This window comes from Vespa crabro, chromosome 4 (genome assembly GCF_910589235.1).
Source record: "Vespa crabro chromosome 4, iyVesCrab1.2, whole genome shotgun sequence".
NCBI classification, from domain to species: domain Eukaryota; kingdom Metazoa; phylum Arthropoda; class Insecta; order Hymenoptera; family Vespidae; genus Vespa; species Vespa crabro.
Genome location: NC_060958.1, coordinates 7,223,287 through 7,230,786, shown reverse-complemented (window position 1 = coordinate 7,230,786; position 7,500 = coordinate 7,223,287). Strand labels below are relative to the sequence as shown.

Below are 7,500 nucleotides of genomic sequence, written 5' to 3'. Positions count from 1 at the left end.
TGGAGATATTTTTGCGTGCGCTTGTCTTTTTTTGGATCAGTAGGTACGACGAAGCTCATTGTCACGTGAAACGTATTACACCGATAATACTACACATGAGAAATAATATATGTGTATATGTAATTAAGTTACTTACTTATCTACTTAAATTTACTTACTTAGATATTGATTCGCGACTATAATTGATATTCTGTAACTCAAGAATGAAATTCTTTCCTTCTCTATTTTTTTCTTTTTTTTTCTTTTCAAAAATAAATATTTTTCTTGTTTTTTTTTTTTTTTTTTTTTTTTTTTTTTTTTTTTTTTTTTTTTTTTTTTTTTTTTTTTTGAAGAATAAAAGTTAGATAAGAGAAAGAAAAAAAAGAAAAAAATTTCATTGACTCCAAGTAATCTATATATATCTCAGGAAAATCAATTCGATATTTGATTATCATTTCATTAAGATCCGAATCCACTTTATTAACATTTCGTTTCGATCTATTCTTGCCAAATTTCGATACTGTACCTATACATATATACATACATATATACATATACATATATTTAATACTTGAATACTTTACTTTTGGTTCATCTATATAAAGTACAATCTCGATCCGAGTCAGCATCGATAACTGGCTACAACGACAGTGGGCCATCGTCCATTTCGACGGATAAGAGAGTTAACCAACGAATTCCTTTCCGCAAGATTCTTTCCTGGTTGCCTTGGCCAACAAATCCCCGCTCTTCTTTCTTTCTCTCTTTCTCCGTCGAAAAAGGAGAAAAGGGCCACGGCCTCGATACTCCCGACACAAATCGTCCGAAAACCTCAGCGTATCCGTCTCTCTGGGACACCAAAAATAGCTTCTTTACCATACATTGAAGTTTCCTCTTCCTCAAAGATCTTCTCTATGTATGTCCTCTTTCCATGGAGTATTGCACACGATTGCAAACGCATACGTAGATACATACGTAATTCTCCTTACAATTATCATGCTAATTTATGGAAATAAAAGTTCGATTCTCATTTCTCTCTCTCTCTCTCTCTCTCTCTCTCTCTCTCTTTCTTCTTTTTCTATCTTTTATCTGTCTCGATCTCTCTTGTCGTATAAGTATTTCAAATTCGATAACGTATTCCACGTACTTCTTTACGACTCCAGCCAATCCTAGTTATAATAACAATAATAGTAATAATAATAATAATAATAATAATAATAATAATAATAATAATAATAATAATAATAATAATAATAAATGAATGGGCGTATAGAAAATGTTCGTATTTTGCATTAGCATAAAATTTATCGATAAACCGTTCTAAAAAAAAAACGATCGATCTGTTTTAATAATTAAGAAGAACATATATATGTTTTTCTCTCATTATAAGAAATAAACATAATGATTCTAGTGACGAATGATACAGTTAAATATTTTAATTGTTGAATATAAAAAAAAGAAGCAAAAATTCCTTTATAACCGATCGTCGTTCGCTTAAGCAAATTAATAAATTAATTTCTCGTTATAGGAATTATTATTTATTTATTTTTCCAAATGAGTGGAAATATTATATTAAACCTCTAATCATCCATCTTCTTTTATCACTATTCTCTCTTCTCATTATTCTGATTTAGCTTTTTTAATTGGTACAATGAGCCACTGACTTCACGGTACGTAAACTATCTTCGTTTCCAGATAGATCCAGTTCATAGATCAACGAAATATATCCCATTAAAATATATACCCCTCCTCTCCTTCCACCTCTCGATCTAATTATTATCATATAAAACCATTAATAAGTAATCTTAATTACCAACTTTGATACCAAAAAAAAATATATATATATATATATAATATATAATTCGATATTTATCAAATCGAGTCTCTCTAGAGAAGCATCGGAAGGAAAAACTATTATATAAAACCATATATAAAGGAAAAAATATAAAGGGAATGGGGAGAAGAATGGGGCTCTCCTCTCGCTTGTAGTGACAAATGTATTGTATGGTGTCCAACATTAATGAAGCTTCGCGAATATCACCTACGAATATATCTCGTAGTTATATATATATATATATATATATATCTTTTTTTTTCAACGTGAAAATTTATTTCCACGAGTGTTAATATCAAAAATGGAAGATAGAATTCAAGTGTACGTTTCAATACGTTAAATTTCTCTATATAACCGTCACGATCAAAAACAAATCCCTGTTACGATTGACTCTACGAAAGTTCTACGCAAAGTTTCTCTCTCCTCTTATAAGGATGCCTTTTCATTACTCTACAGACTTTGACGATCCCGTTTAAGTCTCATAGAAACAAGAAAGATCCTTCCAGATTTTCCATCCACCTTCCTTCTCTTTCCCCCGTCCTGCCCTCCTTTCCTCTTCTCTCCTTTACCTTTTGACTCTCTCGTAGGTAAAAAAGTCCTTTTGGGATTTATGAAAATCATTAATTTATATGTACGATCCTGTACGATTTACGAATGAGAAAAGAAAAGAAGTATAAAAAAGAAAAAAAAAAAAAAGAAAAAAGAAAATGAATATGGCATTATCATTATTGTCACATTTTCTTTTTTATAAATAATTTTCTTTTCTTTTTTTCTTTCCTTCGTTTTTTTTTTTTCATCTTATTAACTATTAGAAATTATTCTTGTTAAATTATAATTAATAAAAGTAGTGAAAAGGGATATAAGGATTTCTTTTTTATAATCATCCTTTGTACGTTCGAGCTTTGTCTTATCATTTCTTTCTTTTTCTACTTTTTCTTTCTTTTTCTTTTTTTTTTTTTCTTTTTTGTTGTCTCCGTTAAAAGATTGAATAACCAGGTTGTATATATCTTTTATCATCGTGACTATCCAATGTGTATGATAGAAAAATAAGGGGATGAAAGAGATAAGGTTAGAAAAAGGAAAGAAAGGAGAGAGAGAGAGAGAGAGAGAGAGAGAGAGAGAAAGAAAGAAAACCGAAAAAAACGAAAAGAAAAATATTGAAAAGAGAGGGGAACGTTATTAACGATACCACTTTATTCTTTTTTTTTCTCTTTCTTCCTTTCTTTTTCTTTTTTCTTTTTTCTTTTTTTTCTCTACCAGCTCCTTCCCCACCCCTTCTAGATCAACCCCCCCCCTAATCCTTATATCTGCAAAAATTAACGAGAAGGAAAACACCTTAACAATCGATTAAGATTTTTCGTGCCTCACCTCAGCCTCATTTCCTGCAAAGATTTACACGATCATCAATTATGAGAGGGTTGAATCATAAACAGCTACGTAGAGAAAGAAAGAGAGGGGGAGAGAGAGAGAGAGAGAGAGAGAGAGAGAGAGAGAGAGAAAGGAAGAAAAGAAAAAAAAGTAGAAAGAAAGAAAGAAAGAAAGAAAAAAAAATACTTCCTCGATAAGATTGAAAAAAACTACGACGAGAGAGGGTTGAAAAAAATCGTCCTTGTTTCTCGCGAAAAGAGATGTTGAAGAAAATTTATAATTTTAAGATATTAACATGTATATATATACATATATATGTATATATATATATTTACAAAACAGTAACAATAACATTCGATTATTGTGTATTTGACTTATCACGAAAAAAAAATTCTTCGAGTTTAATAATAATAATAATAATAATAATAATAATAATAATAATAATAATAATAATAATAATAATAATAATAATAATAATAATAATAATAATAATAATAATAATAATAATAATAATAATAATAATAATAATAATAATAATAATAATAATAATAATAATAATAATAATAATAATAATAGGAATAATAATAATAATAATAATAATAATAATAATAATAATAATAATAATAATAATAATAATAATAATAATAATAATAATAATAATAGGAATAATAATAATAAGAAAAAGAACGTACGTTTCTATGCAATTCTTATCACACATAGATAAACACACACACACACATGTATATATGTTACATGACACATGAGTCAAGATCTGAAAGGTTGATATATTTCCAGAGAATTTGTATATTATTTCTCAAATTGTCTTGGCAAATGGAAAAAAGAAAGAGAGAGGTTAGACAGATAAACAAATAGATAGATAGATATATAAATAGATAGATAGATGGATAGATAGAAAGATAGAAGGAACTATTTCGTTGTAGAAAGATAGAGGAACAACGACGAGTGGATAGATTAAGTCAAGAGGAGGAAGAAAAGAAAGAGACGAAATCGTTATCAATGGTGTCAGGGTCTTATTGCTCGTTTCACCGACTCGACTTTATTCGATCGGTTTGCCTGATCGTGTTTACGCTTGTTACTAGAAGAGAATTTAGCATTCGCTCTCTTTCTCCTTTTTCCCCCCTCCTTTTTTCCTTTTTCTCTCTTTCGTTCTCTCTCTCTCTCTCTCTCTATCTCTCTCTCTCTCTCTCTCTTTCTCTCTCTCTTTCCATGATCTATTGTTTCGGTGGTCGCTAATCGTTATCACCGAGCAGCGTGACACGGTAAAAAGAATCCGACACGATCGATAAGAAGCAACGATAAGGATGGTTTTTATATGCGCGTTACTACATTCATTTCGTATACATAAATCGTATTTTCTCGAACGTTAATTCGTCCTTCGGAAATATTTCCCTCCCCTTATAAAAAGTAGAATAAGTTTTAAGAATTGATAAACGAGATCGATCTTACTAAAATTCAATTCTTTTAATTCGACTCTGGAAAAAATATTCTTAGGGGATAAGTTTACGTACGAATAATAATCTTCAAGTCTATAAAAATACTTGATCGATTTTTAAAGGTAATCGCTCGAGCCCCCGAGTGTGTAATAACTATTTGTGAGTTTATGCGAGTATGTTATACGTGTGTTTGCTTATACGTTTGTGTGTATATCCGTCATCCGAGTCTACAAATGGAAGAAGAGTATTACTGTGTTACACATACTATTTCTAATGGTAGTTTTTATCGGCGGAAAGTTTCACTCTTACCGAGATTAGATTTACCAGATTACGATCCCGTCTCGTATATTGGATACTCGTCGATCGATTTCAACGCGCATATAAGCCCTACACTCGTCCACGCCTAGAAATAATAAATAACCAAGCGATATATCATATACATATATATATATATATATATATATATATATATATACATATATATATATATGTGTGTGTGTTTGTATATGTATGGAACAATCGATCGATCCGTCAATTCATCCATCGATCCATCGATCGATCGATCGTTCATTCGTTCGTTCGTTCGTACGTTCGTTCGATCGATCGATCGCCTTGTCGTCGAGTTACCGCTTAATACAAGAGGTGGTACGTCCATATTTCATTCGTATTTCAATCGACATTTACTAATTCTTTTTTTTTTTGTTTTTATTTTCGGTCGTTCAAAAATAAGAAGAAAAAAAAAAAAGAAAAAAATAAACATTAAAAAAAAAAAAGAAAAGAAGAAAAGAAGAAACCATAGAAAGAAAGAAATAAAGAATCATCGGCACGTGTTGTTCTCGTTTAATCGTAACCCACCGTTATCTTTTCCTTTAACAGTGCTATACCTTTATCTATCGTAACGCGCTTGAACGAACGATCTAGACGTTTATTTCGTCAGTTATTATCAACTCGTTATCTATTTTGGATGTCTATAAAATTCGTACGTGGTTTTCCGCAAAGATTCATTTACGATCGTAACATCACAATTATCATGTATATTATAACGAATAAATCTTATCGTATCGAAGTCTATCAATCGTAAATCCCTCTCTCTCTCTCTCTCTCTCTCTCTCTCTCTCTCTCTCTCTCTCTCTCTCTCTCTCTTTTTCTCATCTTATTAAGACATCGATGTATTTTTCAAAAGATCTTTTCGAAAGATCATCTTCTCACAATCTCGTCGTTCTTACCGTGGATCGGCGAATAAAATCTACCGTGGAAAATTTATTTTAAAAGCGCTATATTCTAAGGCACTCGCGTCACTTTTGTATACGATATACGGAAAAAGAGTATGACGGTGGGAGATGTGGGACGGAAAAAGGAGGAGGAAGAAGAGGAAGAGCTGAAGGTGGTGATAGTGATGATGATGGTGGTGGTGGTGGTGGTGGTGGTGGTGGTGGTGAAGGAAAAAGGAGGATATAGTCCGGAGGAGTGGAAAAGGCTTTCGCTCAAATTAGATCCGGGAGTCTCGGCACCGTCGAGACTTCTCTATCTCTGTCTCTATCTCTCTAACGCGTAGGTACGCCGATTTCCCCGCAATTTATACGTCGCAGTATTTTTGCGCAATTTGTGCCGGTTATGAGGACGTGGAAGCGCCGATGCTTTTCCAACCGTTGGAAAATATAAGCCGAATTTATCGCGTGAGACCTTATACACGGACGATGCTTCTTCCTTCTCCTCTTCTTCCTTTTCTTTCTCTAATTCTCTTTCTCTCTTTCTCTCTTTCTCTTCCTTTTAGATCTTTCCGAGATTCTCCATCATCGTAGGAATATCTATTATTCGTCATGGTATCGTGATTTTCTCGACTGACCCACATATATTATTTTCTTTCTCTTTTTAAAATTATTTTAAATTGATTAGAGAGAGAGAGAGAGAGAGGGAGAGAGAGAGAGAGAGAGAGAGAGAGAGAGAGAGAGAGAGAGAGATAAAACCAACTTGTCTTGATTTATCTATTATCTATATCACAATCATTTCGATAGAGAACATTTTTATTCTTTCTTTTTATCCATGTAAGAGAGAACTCATTCGAGATTAGAAAAATTATTAGAGAGACTTATCTTTTGTATAAAATATACGTTCGTGTTTTAAAATGAACTTTATTCTTCTTTCTTTCTTTTTTCTTTCCTTTCTTTTTCTTTTTTTTCTTTCTTTGTTTTTTTTTACGATGATATTTCCTTCTCTCTCTCTCTCTCTCTCTCATTTATCGTGAGGAGCGATGTTGTAATAAAGGCACGATAAAAAAAAAAAAAAAAAAAAAAAAAAAGAAAGAAACAAGAAATGTATTTGCCCCTTAAGATTTTACGATAGTAAAGAGTGAAAAAGATCGAAGCATAAATGTTCGAGTTCTCGTGGTTGTAACCGCATTCGAAAGTTTTTGAAACGATAACGGTAGAAAGGAGATGTAACTCTAAGGGAGTCAGAAATCATCGTTTCTGATATTTCGAGCGTTAGCAAAGGAGTAAGCGAAGGAAGTGGGTGAAAAAGAAAAGAAAAGAAAGACTGCGGTTGGTTTGGTTGGTTTGGTTGGTTTGGTTGGTTTGGTTGGTTTGGTTGGTTTGGTTGGTTGGTTGGTTGGTTGGTTGGTTGGTTGGTTGGTTTTAGTAGTCGTATTCGAGACAACTGGAAAAGTGGAAAGGCGAAGAGCTCGGACACCTTCACCCTTCTTTCTTTCTTTTTCTCTCCCTTATTCTCTTTCTTTTCCTCTACCCTTCCTTTTTCGAGAATGACGACCAGCAAAAGCCCCCGTTCCTTTCCAAGCTCTTCGTTTTCTAGCGCGACCTCAAGCGCGACCCCTTGAAATGCCGCCTTAGCTTCCCTTGGTGGAAGGAGGGG

The 7,500-nt window shown here is 32.5% G+C and overlaps 1 protein-coding gene across 9 annotated transcripts in view; it reads left to right on the top strand.

Moving 5' to 3' along the window:
* LOC124423712 (forkhead box protein O-like) overlaps positions 1-7,500 on the top strand; it is a 114,888-nt gene that overhangs the window by 63,006 nt on the left and 44,382 nt on the right. The gene's annotated exons all lie outside the window — the stretch shown is intronic.